Below are 20,587 nucleotides of genomic sequence, written 5' to 3' on the forward strand. Positions count from 1 at the left end.
TTGTGAAAATATTGTATACTTTGATAACATTCGAGTTGATGACCCTCTGATAGAGAAAGGGATCACAGAATAATATTTACTATACCAATACAGTGTAATTATATTTTATGTAGCTTATTTTTTAATTTAATTTTCCAGTCAATGTGATATATAGAACGGGTTGCAATAATTGTAAGGTAGTAAATACATAACTTGTCGAACTTTTTACCACCTCCCTCACTTTTCTCACAGTTTTCCTTCACCCCAATACCCCTCACAAGTTGTAATGTAAATTTCCAACATGTTGTCTTGTGAGTATTACTATTGAGTTGATTTGCCCTTTGTCCTTTGTCTCAAATTTTGTTGTCCCTCTTCCCTTGCCAAATTAAGATAAATGTATATACAATGACACATGATACTAAAATCAAATACAGCAGGGAATAAACCATTGGGGAAAACACAAAAGAAAAAAGAAATCACATAGTATATTAAAAACAACAACCACAAAGAAAAACCTGTTTCCATATCTAGGAGGTCATTTTGCTCAGTATCATCTTATATATATCCATTGAGCCATTCTGCTCATTTGCTAGAACTATCCTAGATATTTCCTACTTATTACAACTGAGAGAAACTATGGAATCTCTTTCTTTGTGTCTTGTTTATTTTACTTAGTAGGATTTTTCCAAGTCTTTCCATTTGGAATTGGAAGCATAGAATTCCACTGTGTACACATACACACACACACAAACACACACACACACACACATATATATATATATATATATATATATATATATATATATATATATATATATATATATATATACCACATTTTGTCAATTATTCATTTTCTGCGTGACATATTGATTTAAAACATGATTGTATGTAACTATCACTTAGGGTCATTCAAAAATGACAGATGCCACCTCCCCAGACATTCTAAAATCATGATTTCTATGTAAGATAGGATTTCATGGTGGTACATGAGTTGAGATACCTGGATGAGTCTAATGCATATCTTGCACTGAATTAGGCAGAAAGATATCCAATATCAAATAGGATAAAAATGGTAGTGACAAAATATTCCCTTGAGAAAGATATAGGAGGCTTCCAGCAGTAGGAAGTAGTTCAGATAATTTTGAAGCATTTAGAAATGCAAGCTCAAGTATGTCTGTTTCAATAAAAATTATGTAAGTGGAAGGGCAAAAGAAGGGGAAGAGAAGAAAATAACTGACAGCAGATCATTTTCCAAAGTTAGAGTATAAAAAGACATAATCTTTAACTTCCCAGTTAAAAAGAGACCAATATAATACCTCCCACTCAATTAGATTCTTGAAAATATTTACTTGGCCTTTTCCTACTTTAATGCTCCAAAATAAATGGAGACTTATAAGAAAAGTTATGTGATTTCCATTACGTCAACCTGAACACTAACTGTGTTGAGCCCTCTTTTCTCAATTTGCACTTGGAAAATAGTCCCTAAGTTGATGATGTTGTGGCTGATTAGAGTCAGAGTCAGGAGATTCTACATGTACAATTATCTCAGCATAGTTTAAAGCAGATTTCCCCCACAAGATATCCAACTACATTGTCTGAAGCTGTACTTTGAACACACTCTGACACCTGAGCTCATAATTTGAAATTACACTTCAGCATTTCCTTGGCACATTCTATGTTGTGCCTTTATCTTTTTGCACATTCCTTTTGAGTTCATAGTTGCTCTATTTACATTTCATCTGTACAAACTGCTAAGAACATTGTTCAACTACCACTTCTTGTTTGCACATACCCAGTTTATGTATGAAGGTACTTTGTCCATGTTAAGCAATAAGGTAGTACTCACTCTCTCAGGAGAAAAGTACCACAGTATAACACTATGTCCACATTAAAGGATGTAGAATTTAAAGAATTTTGAGACAAACAGTAATATTAGAATTGAAAGGCTCCTTAGGGATATTTTCCTGGAGTTCATTAGTTTACCCAGGAGAAATATAAATATCCACAAAATCTGGAGCTAATTAGAAAGTATCCGAATTAACACTAGATCATAGATGTTGTGTTAGTACTAGTCACCATTGTATTATTGTTACATCAGAATCCTTCCCTACTTGAAATGTGTATGAGAAAATGAAGAAAAGCATTAAAGCAAAATGTCTTATCTTTTCAGGCATTTAATCCTAGTGGTGAGAGTAATGTCTGAATTTTTCCATTCAATAAAAGTTTGAAGTTTATAAGAGAACTTCCTACATATAAGAATTTCTGGCAGGTTGATTGACATGGTTATTTCAGCATGGAGATATCTCTAACAAGAACTAGAGTTAAATAGAGTATATAACAGTTATGATGTGTCAATGGCTATTGAAGCATTTTCTTCTATTCTAAAGAAGAATCAATTCCAGGAGTCTTCAGTCACATCAGTAAAGCTGTATGTTCAAACTAATACTTGGTGTTACTTTTCCTACATTTATAATGAATAGGCTGATAAAATATCCAAACATATCTAAGGATATTTCAATAAAATTCCAAACTGATGTGGATACATGGGCCAGTCGTTGTAACTGTAGGACAAATTAGGCTGGTTTGTGCTGTAGTTCAATCTAAAAAAAGTCTTCAAAAAATAATCACAGAATACCTCTAAGTAAAGTTCATGACAGTTATATCTGTATAATTCTTCTAAGGTCAGGATAAAAGCATTTGTTCCCAACATTTAAAATCAACAGGATCTGTTGAATTCATGGATCCAGAATTTTATGGATTCACATTCATATCTCAAAATTTTATCAAGATGACTTTCACCAAAACACTTTTCTCATTGAATTTGTCTATGTCCTTTTACTTTTCAAATCCAAATAGCATATTTCCTTGAAGATCTTCCTGCAAATTCTTTCCTTCCTTTAATTCTGTAAATCTCTGTTTACTACTTTTTTTGTTTCCTTATTTATCTCTTTCTTCCAATTTTATTCACACTGGTGCTCACATTGCTCACACTTGTATCAGAACTTTCCTTTTCCTCTTCCCTTCCATAATGCCCCCAATATTATTATTCCTTTTTCCTATTCATAGTTGTGGATATTTTGATGATGTTTAAACAGACCTATCTTTGCATCTGTTTAATATAAACTTTATAACTATCAGATATTTTTTCCCTAAATCCATTATTTCTACCTGTGGTTCTTATCACTAAGAACATCACTAACACAGTTACCAGCCAAACGTGTGGAATCACTTTAGATTTCTTCTTACCCTTCTAGTCCCTCCCATTAGATAAGATGAATGATTAAGATTTACTCAGTTTCTATCACTAATATGAATTCTTTTTTTGGAGCTTTTATGACTTTCTTTAATTGTGAAAATATTGCACAGAGGGGTTACAATTACATGGGCAAGATACTGAGCACATTTCTTATCAAGCATTGTAGCCTCCTCCCTTGTTTCCCCTTCCCATCCTTTCCCATCCTCCCCCACGCCCCCTACCCAAACCTCCCCCCCACCAAAATTGTAAAGTTCGTTTTCGACATAACGACTTACACAATATGATTTCTCTGTACTCCTTTTATGCCCCTAACACCAGCCTGTTTCATTTACTCATCACTGTCACCTAGTCCTAAAACAACCATTTCGAAAGTATGCTTTTTCCCCATAGTCTTTTCATATTGGTCCTCTCCATCACCAAATTACTCTTTGTAAGCACACAGAGTGAAGAGCTCAGACACATATTCCAATATCATTATTTACTCACTACATTGATTGTTGGCCTTACATTTCTCATCTGTAAATCAATGAAATCTAACAGAAATAATGAAGAATATATTTGTTGACTTCTAGAGCAAGAATAAATAAAAGTGAAGAGTCCTTACATTTTCCACTTTACCTCACAAATAAGTAAAGAGTCAAATTCATTTTGTTGGTATAAAGTCACAAATTGTTTCATGTAGAAATAAAATTAAGTTTTACCTCCTGGCTCTAAGGCCTATGTCCTTTCTAGGTAACTAGAGATATGAAACTGGTATTATGTAAATTGTGTCATGTCTTTACATCTGTATTGCAGAACATACTCTTAATATATCATTTGAAAACATTGGTTATTGAATAGTATCTATAGAGAATGTTATTTGAACTAATCACACTAAGTTGAAAACTACACTTTAGTTCATCAAAATGTGGAAATAAACGATTTTATTCATAAGAAAATAGTACCATCAAGAAAAGTGAGTATACATTAGGGAGACTGGAGGAATTAGGGTTTTTACTGTCTCTGCCTGTTTATGTGATTGTATTTCTTGATATTGAAACTCTCCTCTTGTTATTCTTATTGTATGTAATCCAACGCTGTTTATTACTATGTATTAAATGTGGGAAATCTAGCTTCAAAAATGTGTAAAGCTTTTTTTTCTTTTCAATCACAACAATGTCATTATCAGGCTACACTGTGGTCATCATCCTATCCATCAAAATTATTATTTATATCATAAGTGTTAACTATTGAAAGTCTGATATGTTTCTATGATTTTGCGATTATTTGTCTTTTGATTAATAATTTTAATGTTAACACTGTGCATGCATTCATATTAAAATTTTGAACAAATAAACAAAAAAACTAAAGCATATCAGGTAGCTTGACTATGTGCTTATAACAAATTATGGAATAGATTTTTATAGTATTGCAAATTCCTGACTAGTATGAATTAACTTCCTCTATCCCCACCACCACACACAATTATTTAAGAGTTTGAATAGAATTATTTCAAGTAATATACGGCAAATTTTACTATAATATCATGTGTATAACTGAAATCCCCTGAAAGTAATAAACTCTACATTCTATTGAAATATTAGTTATTTTATTCTAGGAAACTTTCGGAAAAATAGAATGTATATCTTTGAATTAACATGGACAAAGTACCTTCATACATAAACTGGGTATGTGCAAACAAGAAGTGGTAGTTGAACAATGTTCTTAGCAGTTTGTACAGATGAAATGTAAATAGAGCAACTATGAACTCAAAAGGAATGTGCAAAAAGACAAAGGCACAACATAGAATGTGCCAAGGTAAAAAGGTAGCATAAAAATTTTAAGGGGAGTCTGTCTTCAGAAATATATATCTATATACACATATATACATATATGTTATATGTAGAAAGACATACATTTTTAGAGATTATTTTTCACCAGAAATATAAACATATACCTAAATTTATGTGTAGAATGATGTACATTATAGTGAAACAAAAACCTTAAAACATAATTAAAATTTAAAAAATACATCAAACCACGTGCCATTGACTCACGCCTATAATTCGATCTCTTCTGGGTAATGAGATCTTAGAATTGTGTTCAAAACTAGCCCAGTCAGAAAAGTACTTGTTAGATTCTTATCTCCAATTGACCACTAAAAACAGGAATTATATCTGTGCCTCAAGTTGTAGAGTGCTGCCTTGGAGCATAAAATTGCTTAGGGACAATGCCCAAGCCTTGCAAACAACAACAAGAACAAGAACAACAAGAACAAGAACAACAAGAACAAGAACAACAAGAACAAGAACAAGAACAAGAACAACAACATATATCACATTAATTTCATAAAAACATCTTTTAACTGCTGTGAACATTTCTTAGAAAGCTTTTTTAGCCTCCATGGGGGGGAAGATTGGGGAGGGGGCGGGGGGTATGGAAAGGGAAGGGAAGGGGAAACAAAGGAGGAGGCAAAAATGATTGATAAGAAATGTACTCATTATCTTGCCCATGTAATTGTAACCCCTCTGTATGGTTTTTTCCCAGTTAAAAAAAACATGAATATATGCCCCTGGAAAATGTTAAGTAAAAAGTATAGAATAAAGGCGTTTTCGACATAACGACTTGTACATCTCGTTGTTGCAATGGGTCCACCTGTATCCCTATTTAACTGTAACCACTCTGTACAGTATTTACACAATAAAAAAATCTTCTCTTTATAAAAAAGTATAGAATATTTACCACTATGTTAAAGACATGACTATTTAGATTGCTTGAGATATTTAGGTAATGATGAGGAATTAATAATAATGATGATATATTGGGTCGGGTCATTTATTCTATTGTATGATAGCAATAAAATGATATTTGCAATGATTATATAAAATTTCTCTTGTTTGTTATTTGAACTATAATAAGAGATAAACATTTTTAAATGATTTCCATAGGAAAGGATCATTTAATGGTATCAATTCTTTTGTAATTTCAAAACAATTAAGAAAATTATTCCAAGGCTGGTTTGCTCTAAGACTATATTTGTTTTCTTGTTCTAGTTTTCATGTGTTAGTAGAAATTAAAATTCTTGGCATTCAGGAACATCTTCATAGATACTAATATTGGAGTTCCTTAAGTGGAATTGTTTTAATTCATTTGTTATTTTCACAAATATATCAAGATGATTGTGTATTTTGTTTCTTTTCACTGCTTTTGGCTCTTATCTTGAGAATACTTTTTTTTCTAGCAAAGAAGAGGAAAGCAATTGGATTGAGCAAGTAGCATATAGATTTCATAAAATGTAGATGCATAGATATGGGTCTTTTGTCATTTGCTAAAAGTTTCTTCCAGAAAATGTTATCAATTACTTACAAGTGATGCATAATTCCTAGATATTCCAGTTATCACATACACTTTTTGATTGAGTTATCTCTGTATAAACTCAAAAAATACCAAAAGAAACAAAGTAAACAATCACATCTTTGTTTTAAAAACTGTAGTTTACAAAGAATTTTTAGCCAACAACGAAAACATCTTTTTAGGTATTCTGCAATTTGTGTGAATTATTTTTAACAACATATATATATATATATATATATATATATATTGCTGACATGAAATTCACATGCAATATATTGATCTCCTTTTATTGTATACATTTTAGTGCTTTGGAAGTGAATGGTACAATCAGAGTTTTTCCAAGCCTAATTTTCACACACTTGCATTTCTTCAAATAGAAATGCTGTAAATTTTAGAGCACACATTAAAATAGATACAAAATTCAGTTACAGGAAATTGTCCTCCATATATCCTTTATAGTGTGTCTTTTCAAAATTTGTTTTGGGGATTATTTCCAGATTCTCACACATACTATTCAAGTGCACTGTCAATGAACTACATTCCCTGTCCAAATAAATTTTTTACTTCTCTTTAATAATACATAGACGTGTAATGGCTGGATCATATACTATTCTCTTTGACCTTTTGAAGACTTGAAAACTGGCTTGTAAAAATGATTGCAGTATTATACAAATCACTACGCTATCTAGAGTATAACAATTTCTCTAAAAATGCATTGCTCTATTTTATGACATCTTTTTATACTATGGTCATAGAAATGAGTTTTATTTTTATATTTTCTTAGATACTAAAGAGGAGCTTAATTCATTTGTTCCTTTTATTGACCATTAATTTATATATGTCTTTAAAGAAATAACCTGTTCAGGAAAATATTTATATGTAATTAGAAGATATAAAAGTAGTTAAGACTCAGGATCATTGTAGAATTAACATTGTAGCATTAACAAATATGTGCCCTCTATCGATTGGATATGTTTTCACTTCTTTCATAGAATTATGAAAGGTTATCAGTTGATATTAACCCATTTATTCTTGCTTTTCTTTAGCCACTAATGTTTTCCATGTCACATGTTTAGAAACCTTTACTGATCCAATGTCATGAATGTTTACATTTACGTATTATAGGTTTTTATATCTTACATTTAGTTTGATAATCATTTTTTATTTTAAATTTTTGTATAAGTTTTAAGGTAGTAGTCCAAGATCATTCTTTAAATCTAGAGAAGCAATAGTGCCAATACACCCATTTGAAATTCTATTTTTATTTGATAAAGTTCATGGCATCCTTTTAAAAATCTTTTGACCATAAAACTAAGAATTTATTTTTGATAAATATGTTACATTCTTCTGTATGTCTGTTCTCATAGTAGAACTATTTTGTCTTCATTACTAAACATGGTAATAAGATTCAAATCCAGTATGAGGGCTCAAGCTACACCATTTTACAAGATTGTTCTGAATGATCTGTATTCCTTGAACTTACATGCGAGTTTATTGAGCAGGTGGACCAATATCCTACACAGTTATCTAGATGTTTGATAGTCACTCATATTTTGCACCTTGTGAAAACACAAGGCCCCAGATATTATATATAGAAAAATGTCTTTGGAGAATGCTTGAAGCCACTAAAATTAATTGAGGAATGAGTTAAAATTTAGATAACACTACAGCATAATAAAGCTGAATGATAACGACTTGAGAGCTGTACTACAGAGGAGAGTGAGAGGGGACAGAATGATGGACCATGTAGGAGCTGTATGCCATTAGTTTTTTGTTTCAAAAGACAAAAAGACTTCAGAGAAAAGAAGCGGGAAAATAATCAAAGTCCTGAAACAAGCTTCTTTTTAATCCACTGAATAGTGTGGGCTGACAGTCAGAGAAGATTGGAAAAAATAAAATAGAAAATAAAGCATTGTATAGACCTCTTACAATGTAAAGAAATTGTAATGGAATATGATAATTAATTTCCAAAGAAATAAGAGAAAGAATAAGTAAACTCTAATGGCAAAATGAAGAGAAAAAAGAAGCAAAGTAAAACCTTTATCAATAACAAGCACAAGTGTTTGAAAGTGGAGAGGCAGTGGAAATATTCTAAATAATAAAAATATGGATCACATTTTATCATATATAATTTTGAAAAATCACTAGTAATGAAAATTTAAAAGTCATAATTTAAAACAATATTTACATTACAACTAGATAGTATAGTTCAGTGGTAAAACCTTGGCCTAGCATATGTGAAACCATGGATCTGACCCCCCAACATTACAAAGTACAACACACACACACACACACACACACAACCACAAACACACCACATACACACATTTGGAATATTGATATTATCATATTAAACAGAGGAAATTATCACAAATAGTAAAAGAAGGGTTAATATATGAAATAATAATATTGCTCATACTATTGAAAAGTTTAGGAGAAATAACAAACAATACACTTGGATTCTTATAGATTAAGTAAATTGAAAATTAAGAAGTAGAACACATGAGAACCTTTGCAAACAAGTTTTAAATAATAAAAATTTTGAAACATATATTGTTTTATTTTGACAAAAGATTGAGGTTACTGGTGTTTTAACTCAAGATTTAGAATATGATAACCAGCTGCGTGCTCCATATCTCGCTATCGATGGCTGTATCTCTAATCATTTCACTCTAGATATTTTTAGAATAAGGTCTCATAGTTTCCCAGGCTCTCCTGAATTACAAACCTATTTGCAGTTCCTCCCATAGGTAGAAAATGGAAGCCACAAAATCACTATGGCCAGCTTAAACTTTTTCAAATTCAGGTAAAAATATTTTAAAAAAGTGACCAGGTAATGAAACCTTTCTTAATAAATTTTGTGCTTCTTGAAAATACAGTAAGTATTTGTTACCTGGGAAAATATGTTTAAAACTATAAGAAAATAAATTTATTTAAATTCACCAACCATATAAAATTAAGAAAATAATTTTATATATTCACATGTTAAATATTTTAAAAGCAAAATATATGTGTCTGAATAATTTATATGTGTAAAAATCATGCAAAATTAAATTACCTAATCCTTCAACTCTATAAAATGAATTACCCTAAAGAAACAAAAGAAAATAAGTAATTGAGTTCAAAATTTGAAATTTAGAAAATAAAATGAAGTGTATTTTTTAGGTGACAAGTAAATGTACACTTTCTCTATATCAATTTTATAATAAAAATGCATGATCAAAGAAAGAAAAAGTACCCATTGATCAATAGCAATTGCAAAAGCATCAGTAGTTGTTTGAGTGTACAAAAAAATCGATGGAGGGGATAACAATGTTACTTCCATAAGAAATGTACTCATTATCTTATTTATGTAAATGTAACCCCTAAGTAAATTACGTTTACAAGAAAATTAAATTGAAATTAAAAATAAAACAAATAATATACCAATTAAGAATACTTAGATCGAATTCTATGTCTCCATCAGAAAGAATGACATTGCCCCATTTGTTAGGAAATAGAAACACTTGGAAAAAAATTATATTAAGTACGCCAGGCCCAAAGAAACATAGGTCCCATGGTTTCCCTTATTTGCAATAACTAGCATTTGTCTGAGTCAAGCAGAAAAGGTCAGATAAGTTGATGTTAGGTGAAATGAACCCCAAGATAAGTATTCAAATGTTTTTTTTTCTTTCATGCGATTATTTCTAACATATTTATAAGATTATTTCTTTGTTGTTTTATATGTCCCTCCCCCACGGTATAACCCCTGCTTTCACTCTATTTGCTGTTGGTATAATTTTTGGAGGGGAAGGGAAAAAAACAAGTCGTTTAAATAGGGATACAGGTGGGCCCGCCCATTGCAACAATGAGATGTACAAGAGATTATGTCGAAAAACAAATTTTACAACTTTGGCTGTGGAGGGGCGGGGGATTAGGTAGGGGGGGAGAGGAGGGGATGGGGAGAGATGGGAAGTGGAAACAAAGGAGGAGGCAACAATGCTTAATATGAAATGTACTCATAATCTTGCCCATGTAATTGTAACCCCTCTGTACAATATTTTCACAATAAAAAAAGAAGAGTTCTTAGAAGCCATTGGTTAAAAACTTTGTAAAGAACTGCCCCAAGTACCCAAGTAATATATTTTGATGATAGAATTTAAATATTTAAACTTCAACAGAGAAGCAAGAAGTTTAAAAACTGTTACAAAGTAAAGTAATAAATCAGAATATATTACTATAATAATCATTAGATGAATTTTTAGTGGTAGTTAAATATGTAAGAAATGAGTCAATTTGCCATGCGTTTGCACTTAAGAAGTGAGAAAGAATTTTCTAGGTCCTTTTAAATATGTCATAAGTTTAACGAAGAAACTATTCTGTCACATCATATGATAATCAGATAAAGATTATATTAGAACAAAGAACAAATACTACTATGTTTTTGGATGTTAAGGTATATACTTATTTTGGTTTTGAGAAATTGTGGGGATTTCAACTTGGTGTATTGTTATTGCTAGGCTGGCATCATATCCGTTGTTAATTTTAGGATAGGGTTCCCTTTCCACAATACCATGCACCTGATCTGTCCTTTTAGCCTTCCCATCATCAATGGCACAGAGTTGCATTATCTACCTTGGCTGGCCTGGATCCGGCAGTCCTTCCAATTTTAGACTCTAGATAGTGCAGGATGGTGGAAATGATCCAATGCACCCAGCTTTAGATTGAGAAGGAAGCCCATTAAAGTGTGGCCTGGGTTCTGTTCTCAAGCCTCCTAAGTAGTTAAGAGTACAGTTGGGAGCCCTGGTGCCAAGCAGTAAATATTTTTAAGCAATTAGACATATATGACTTAGGTTTGTGATTACCTCAGGAAAAGTATAAAAGAGCAGTGAAGCATAGAGGACAGGCAGCATTTTAACTAGCTACTCAGAGACTGAATCAGCTTAGCTAGCTACTCAGGAGGCTGAGATCTGAAGACCACTGTTCAAAGCCAGACTAATCATGAAAATACATGTGATTATCTCAAAACAACCAGAAGTGGAGCAGTGGCTCAAGTGGTAGACCACTATCCTTGACCACAGAAGCTTTGGCATAGTGTCTAGGCACTATCAAGCCTGAGCAATGAATAACGCATGCATGAGCACATGCACATGCACGTGTGTGTACACGCACATATGTGCGCGCGCACACCCACCCACAAATGAGTATTTCAATGCAGAGTTCTTTATTTTTTTACCTTGCTGTACTTTATTTCCCTGTATTAGTCCACCAATTAACAAAATTAGCTAAGCACCTATTTACATAAAACTCATCATGTTTCTCTAAAGTCTACTCTCTTTTTGGAAGCCTGCTTTTATTTGACATAAAAGTAAATTATTCAGGAGGTCAATTAATCTCCCTCAACTCTGTAGTGTTAGATGATTGTATAGGTTCTTCCTAGCAATATGATTCTGTGAAATCCTGCATCAAGCAGCGTATTTCATTCATGAGAAGGGAAGCCTCTGTCAAACAATTAGTAATAGGTTTTTCGCCTCCTGGCAAGCATCTGTAGTTTTATTATATTGGTATAATTCATGATAAGTCTGTGAATGCCAAAGACTGCTCTGAAAATAAAAAGACACTTCTCAGTGATTAGCATTTGTATAACATTCATAGATATGAAAAAGTTTAAATATTACTGAAATTGCTTTGGTATAAATAAAGTTAACCTTGACTATCTTGAGAAAGAAGAATTGGTTTCTCAGCACTTTAGGTAAGAACTTGAGTGAAAGAAACCAAAGGAAATGTGAGGAACCACTCAATACATATATTCAAATGAAACAACCCAACCCAAGAAAACACAAATTAATTCAGTACTCAAGAACCTGCAGGAAATGCAAAGATTTATAAAAAAAAATCAGCTATGATAAGCTTATGAAAATCTTGAATATATGGAAGTCTACTGTTGTGAGGATAGTGGTTAAAGCCCAGACTGGACATAAAGATCTGTACACAATGCCAGACACCTGTTATTCTAAATTCCAAGAAGAATAACATCAACTAGACTGAGCCCATGATCATACACAAGTAGGAAGCCAGATTCTATCTGAAAATTAATCTGGATAATTTAGGGCTGTGGGCATGACAAACTGGTAAGAACACCCATTTAGGAGACTAAATTCAAACTCTAATATTATGGATATTAAAGAAAAACTATGACTTCAAATAAATGGAATAATTGTAAGATTTGAGTATTTGTGTGGAGAAAAATCCATTAGAGAGATAGAGTGAACCCATGTTGCAATGCTTTCTACTTAAGTGATAATGTTATGTGGTACTCCAGACATAACAGAGTTATCTTGCAAAGGTAACTGAGCATGGAAGTGCATTTGGGTGATGAAAATACTCTACTTACATAGGTGTTAATTAAATGGATTTTTTCAGTAGAGTGTAGTTTTTGAAATAAGAGCCTGGGTGATGTCCCTGAGCATTTTCTCCAGATGTGACCACTTAATTTATTTTTAATTAATTAATTAATTAGTTTGATGCTAATACTACAGGTTGAAGTCAGGGCCTGGCTCTGTCACAGAATTTGTTATTTTTTTTTGTTTTAGTTTCTCAAGGCTAGCATTTCACTGCTTATACCACAGCTCCATTTCTAGCTTTTGCTGGTTACTTTCAAATCAAAATCGAATGCACTTTTTTTTTCTTGGTCTGGTTTCAAACCACAATTCTCAGATTTCTTCTTTCTGATTAGCTAGAATTAAAGCCATGATCCACCAGTGTGGTTTCCACTTTTTCCTCTATACTTATTTAATGCACATATTTAGATATTAAATATTGTCCTGTCACAAATTCAAGTTAGTGATGTAAATTTCTTCCTAAGACCATACAAAAAAATACCATAATATAGTGTAAGAGAACTTACTATAGAACAGATGAGCTTTAAGAGCTTTCTAATAGATAGATTATTTATTGTTACTCAACATTAGAAAAAATGTATAATGCAGTAAGTAAAATACAAGTCCTTTGGAAGGCTACTTAAATTCTTCTTTTTTTAAAGACACTTGTTTTCATCTAAAAAAGTAGACCTGTCTATTGCCTTCATGTGATTTTGATGATTGAAGATGCTTAATGAAATGTCAAAATGTATTAGTGGTCCTTTGCTATCAATTCTGCCTTTTTCTTCTTGGAGAATATAATGATCAAAGCAATAATTCAGAATCAGAAAGCAAGAGTTCAGAATCATGCTTCCAGTGCAAGTGGATCACCAGTAAGTAATCCTTGATACTATTTTCCACAAAGTTTTGTCACAGATACAATCATCCTGCCTTCTCTAGCTGCTTTCCTAGCCTGTACCTATTCCTTCATTGTACAGCCTGTACCTATTCCTTCATTGTACAGTCTGTACCTCTGCTGTCCATTTACTCCCTAATCCAGTTAGAATAATTTGGAATAGTAAAAATGGAAAAAGAAAATAAATCATGGTGAAAAAACATATGCAGAAAATTCACCAGATATTTCTGACCAGTTCAACCAACATGAACTATTAGGGAAATACATGGACACCTCATTTCCACTGGCACTTAAAGTATCTGGTTAGGCAATTCTGATGAATATGAGTAACAAGATGAAAAAGTGAAGAATGGCAACAATTGCAAGAAAAAAATGGAGAAGGATCCAAGGAAATTTCTTCTTTGGGCTGCTGAAAATAACCAGCTTACTACAGTGCGGAGAATACTTTTCAAAAAGGCCATTCATGTGAATACTAGGGATGACGATGAGTATACCCCTCTTCATCGGGAAGCCTACAGTGGACACTTAGACATTGTCCGTGAGTTGGTGGCTCAAGGGGCACATGCAATAACTGTAGATGGCTGGACACCCCTGCACAGTGCATATACGTGGAATAATACCAGAGTGGCTTCTTTATTCATCATGATCCAGATACCAATGCCCAAACTACAGGCTTGTTGACCCCCTTGCATCTTGCTGCTGGAAATTGAGATAGGAAAAATAAACTGGAACTGTTTAACCATTATATCAAACCAGGTCTGAAGAACCACTTGGAAGAATCTGTATTTGATATTACCAAACGGATAAGTATGTATCACTACCTCTTTGAAGTTATGGAAGGCTGTACAAATTGTTTTGCTAAATCCTAAATTTTCTGTTAATTTTCTTAAATTTCAAAAATGATATTAATTCCTTTGTGTCAATACAACATATTTTCACAATCCAAATAACAACAATATCTTACAGTAACAATTCACGGATTCTGTGGAATTCTTCAAAGTGAATTGCCTGCCTTTGATGTCAAAATGTATTCAAGATTTTTGTATACATCTATAATGATTTATGCAGATTTTGTGATTTTGTTAATCAGAAATAATTTTAACTTATCTGTTGAAATGAGTAGTATAGAAACTAAAGATATTTCAGGTGTTTGTCTGAAAATGTATATTTTAAAATATTCTATATTCTATGTTTGTATAGTGTGTCCATAATCTATTTTCTTCTCTCCTAGATATAATACATTGAATTCTACATTGTTTTTATAATATATAGGTTCATTAATGTGCCCTTTCAGATTGCATTCCATATAGAAACAGTTTAAGATTCCTTTTTATCCTAGGTCCTTATAATATTATATTTCTTTGGGATAAAACGAAAATGTTGTCTAATTTCAAAAGTTGTGTAAAGGCTATGCTATGCAAAGGCCTTTCTAAGGTGAAAATTTAATACACTGATATCAAACTAATTTTTAATTATATGAATTACGTGTATTGTTAAACTTGTAATTCTGTAATCAACATTTTAATAGCTGTTTGTCATTTCTTGCATCTGAAGAATGAAAAATTTTGAATACTTCACAAATTTTCGTTTCATCCTTGTACAAGTGCTATGTTAATCTCTGTATTGTTGTAATTTTGGTATACATGCTGCTGAAGAATGTAGTATCATGTAAATTTAAGTAGTTAATGATGCAATATTTATACAGGCTTATATGCTTAGGTGCCTATTTGTAACAAGGAAACCTTATTGTTCCTAAAAATGCTATTGATCTGATTTCCCTAAAATTCTGTGAATAGTTGAAAAAAATGTGTTGTTCAGTTGATTGCTCACATTTGCAATTTTTTTGTCAATGACTATTTTAAGTCTTTTTCATTTGGAATTTGATCATATTTTCAAGTAATTATAGCTAAGTCCAAATATGACGGCTTTTTCAAGTACTTATTTATCCAACTGTGTTAGCGCTGTGGAGCCAATGGATTCAAAGTAAGCCTTGTTTAAGAGCTATTTCTAAATTTCTGCAGCTGAAATTTTCCCAAATGAGGTCTTACTGGCACAAATGTCTACCTGACCCTTTACCCTTCTTCCATGTAGTCACAGACCAACCAGAATATCTTACTCTGACAGCATAGATTGTCTTACTGGAACAAAAGTAATCTTAGTTACAAGGGATCATAGAGAGATGAACAGTTCAGCCAGAACTGTTCAGACTAGAAGGCATTTTATCAAAATATGATTGTTTATTATACCTACTATTTCAAAAGTAGCTAAAGCCAATAAGATGAAAAATTGTTCATATGCATGATTACCTAATGTCTTGGCCTGTCTATCTTCCAACCAGGCAGGAACTTATACTACTGCCATTTTATCACCAAATATTTTCATAGTTGTAGGAGAAGTCCATATGTTTCTCTTCATTAGTAGGCCTTAAATTGGTAATGTTTTAACCACAGTGTTTCCTCTGCCTCCAGGCTGTAAATCTACAAATGGTAAATCTTTTCGTTTGACTCTACCAAACACTGAGGTAGAGATAATGGAATAATACTTTAAAACAGAGTTGCCTTTGATACACTAACCACAACAGAACAGTGCAAAACATGTGCCTTTTATTATATCATATATAGTTATATATTTTACATTTATATGTGATGATTTTATATTTCACACTCTGAACCTTACTAGAATTAATTGATAATTTGACAAATAAATTAATATTTATTCCAATAAATAGAATTAGAATATAAATAATTAGGTTTAGAATATATATAAGAATATAAAAATATCAATGCAATATTCTAGGTATAAACTTGTGATACCTTCTAAGTGTTCATGGTCTTCTGAATTCACATGGCAATAAAAGAGTGTTGTTTTCCTCTAATCTATATGGGATTTTACTCTGCTGCTCTGTTTATTGTTTTAACTCGCTGGTCCCAAACTGTTTTTCTCCATATTTTTGAAGCATTCTTCCTGATTATGCCCAAATTTGGCTGATATGATGTCTAAAACATACTTTTCTTCTGTAGGACCCATGGATCCTAGGATCTCAGGTCCCAGTTACCTGTATAATCAGATAACAGGGGCAAGACTTCTCACAGAGGCCCATGCAACATGCCAACAGAAAGTAATTGAAGACCCATCTCAATTTCTCAGTTCTTATATTTCAGGGCCCCAATTCCTTGTGGTGAGGAATTAGCAGCAAGCAATTGTGAAATGCAAGGCAACTTAAAATGAAGGATGAGATCACTGAGAGAAAGTACTGTAATTCAAACTTTCAATTGACAGATGACGAACCCATATGAGTGAATAAGATCACAAAGTGTCATGAGATTGTTTTTAATACCCCTCCCCTAATGATTAATGGAAGATTTCAGTCCAGCATAAATAGGGCCACAAAAAATAGTTCCTGGAAAGATAGATCCATAATTGGTCTACCAAGGCCTGGAGAACTTGACTTAGAGGTCAAATGTAATTCAGAAAAAAACATTAATTGAGAAGTTCCTTAGTGCTTCAAAACACTGGTACTTCAGTACAACTTAGTTCTGTGGTATAAAAATGTTGTCATTCTCATACCAATGATAACCTACATTTAATCTCCTGAAAGTGTATTCCTTTTCAAATGAACCTTTTAAAATCATATTTGCCAAAATAGCATTCGATAAGTAGATGATAATTAGTGACATTACAAGTTTTTCAAGTGTAGGGAGCAAGTTACAATAGAGTTGATTTATTTACCCAGCACCAACGTCAAATAGGTTCAGCCATTCATTAAAGTGTAGAGATAGTACCACCCACCATATTTGTTGTTCAGTAGGTGCCTTCCAGAAATGGGTTAAATAGATCAAATATTTCAAACCCAAACAGCTATTAAAGAAATTTCATCATTTAATAAGGAATATTTTTAAAAGTCACAAATAGTTGCCTTATATATTGTTTTATGTTTTCCCTATCTGTCTAACATAGCAAGAAATATGACTTTAAGTCTTGAATATGGGTACTCATCAGAGATATGAGAAACATAAAATCTGTCTTCTATTTCTATCATATTCCACTATAGTAGTAAATCTTAGTTTTCTTCCTTTTCCATAACTTATAGCTAGTAGAAAATATTATCCCATGTAAAATAAAATGATAACACCATTGTACAAAGCCATCTATAAAAATTGGTAGTTAGGAATACATTCTAAGCCGTTTTTAAACTTTCTTGTTGACTAAAGATTAATCTTCCAAGTGGATGGGAATAAAATCATGTCTAGGTGCTTCACATCTCCAGTCTTGCAAATTTTTACTGCAGATGAATGAATTATGAAAATATAAGCTGACATCAGTTCAAGTATATGCAGGATTGAAACTCAATGGAATGTATATAAAACTTTCAAAATAACATCAGACATTTTAACAAAATGACTATCAGGAAGCTGAAACCAGACAGGAATAATAGTAAAGATAAAAAATGGAACAAGGGGCAAGTACAGCCTAAATACTCAATGTACACATGTGATAAAGGAAGTGGCAAATCGGAAATAAATCTTGGAGAATGGGTTGCTTAAGAATGATAGCATCAGTGCTTGTGATCCAGGAGTATTGGACAATTAGATAGATATATTTAATTGTAGCACACTTGCACAACCTTTTGAAATTCAGTTAAACACACAAAAATCACAACCAAACAGCAATCTCTAGAGAGTATGAATATGACCTTTCAAAATTTTAAGAAGTTGATGAAGGGCAATCTTGGGAAAAGCAAACAAAGCTGTTCAAAGAGGGAAGTTTGGGGTAGGGGAGAATTTGGGACAGATTTAAATACATTGTCTCATATTATAAATCACCTACATCTGTTGCAAATATTTTTCTTCTGCGAGTTCTTCTTGTCTGAACTGGATACTCCAGTCCTAAGCCACATTTGATAGCTTGTGAAGATAGAATAGAAGACATAAGATCAAGTACCCATTGCTCCACTGGAGAGAAAACAATCCTCTGTTTTCTCTCATCTCTCTTCACTACTCTTTCTTCATACTTTTAAGTCGAACTTTTTTTTTTTGGTACTGAGGATCGAACCCAAGACGTCGTACTTGCTCGGCAAGCGCTTTGCCACTGAGCTACATCCCAGCCCCTTAAGTCGATTTTGAATTATATTTTTCCTTCTTTGTTCTGGCAAAGTAATTAGTCAAAGTAATTCACTAATTATTATTTGCCATGTTTTCTATCATGCTGTTTAATTGCCCAAGCGATTCCATTAAACTTCCCTCTTGTATTTGTTTGCCATGAAATTTATGATAATGAGGACAAATCTAATGTAAAACTTTGTCTCCAAAAAACCAGTCCAAGAAGCTGTAATCACAAATAGAAAGCTGTAATCACAAATCAGAAAGTCTTCTTCTGTCTAAAGTGCCCTCAAAAATAAGTATTCCACCACTGTTTGGTTCAATCAATTCTAACCTCAAAGGTATATTTTGCTAACAAGATGTTTAGAGGAAACCGAAGAATACTCCACTTTTATCTTCTCTCAAGATTCTCCTTAGATAAAATATCAGGAAAGTGAAGGTATTCTTTGCAAAATTATTTCAGTAGTTTATTTTCCTCTTGATCTTGCATTTGCTAAAGAAGATGTATGGATGAAAATAGAGTTAAATCACCCACACCTTGGAAGACCGTGTCTGCTACAAAAGGACAATGTTTCTATGTCCTACTTCTATGTCCTCCTATTAGCTCTTGCCTGATTTCCAATTATTCATAGCTTCTTGGCTTCAAGTCTAGTGAGCTGAAGGACTATACAGCCTCAGTCACTGCTACATCTTCATGGTTTCTCTTTTTAAAATCTTTTAAGTTGCCTCATTTGGATGTGACATTTATTTTCAGGAATTCATAAAATCAGTTCTGCATTGTAGTGAGCCAAATAGGCTCTGTAAAATCACTTTAGGTAGCAAAATATTAACACAATGTATATCAAAAGTTTTGTCCTCCATCAATGCTGAAGCCAATACGCTTAGCTAGGGCTCTAAGAACACTGTTTTCTAACCTTTTCCATTTGCTCAATTCTTTTCTGAACCCAAAATTTCTGGCTTATGTAATAAGAGAAGTCTTCACTATGTCATGTTAAAAAGGATATTATATTTTGTGAGCCACTTAGAAATGTGAAATCATTGGTTTGCTGTATTCAATCAGAATTTTTTTCTGTGTTTCACTGCTTCACGTGCAAAGACATTGAGGAAAGTATTACAAACAGAAAAGTGTAAACCCAATACCTTCTTTCATTGTGGAGGGTACTTTATCCCTAAATATTTTTACCCAAATTATCTTTTTCAGAGAATTACTGTTAATTAAATTACTGATAATTACTGATAATTAAAGGTTAATTCACAAATTTTGATGTCTTATTTTTTTAAGAACTTTGAATTTAAATTCCACTAGAACCTTGTTTAACACAGTGAGAGTATATTTCCTGGATAAGGACAATTCTCAAGAGAACTTCCTACAGGATTTACAGGAAAGTTTCTGAGGTTTGTTTGTTTAGTGTGAGAAAGAGCCATCTTCACCCACATTGCTTCCTCTCAACTAAGTCTCATGGATTTCTTTGCATGAAAGCCTATTTTCCCAGGAATTTTAAATTTTCTTAATAGGCTAACTAGTTAAAAATTTTGAACAATTAAAATTTACCTGTCATAACTTTAAAACTCTTTTGAAATTCCTTTATCAGAATTGCAAATTCACCAATCCTAATTCCACCTTTACCATAAAAAAGTTAACATGTTGTTTTCATGATATAGTGTC

At 32.4% G+C, this 20,587-nt stretch overlaps 1 pseudogene; it reads right to left on the bottom strand.

The window, feature by feature from the left end:
• Positions 1-15,380: 15,380 nt before the first annotated feature.
• Positions 15,381-15,480, bottom strand: LOC122098616 (annotated as a pseudogene).
• Between the last annotated feature and the right edge of the window lie 5,107 nt (positions 15,481-20,587).

Source organism: Dipodomys spectabilis, unplaced genomic scaffold, assembly GCF_019054845.1.
Source record: "Dipodomys spectabilis isolate Male_0828 unplaced genomic scaffold, ASM1905484v1 ptg000481l, whole genome shotgun sequence".
Classification (NCBI taxonomy): domain Eukaryota; kingdom Metazoa; phylum Chordata; class Mammalia; order Rodentia; family Heteromyidae; genus Dipodomys; species Dipodomys spectabilis.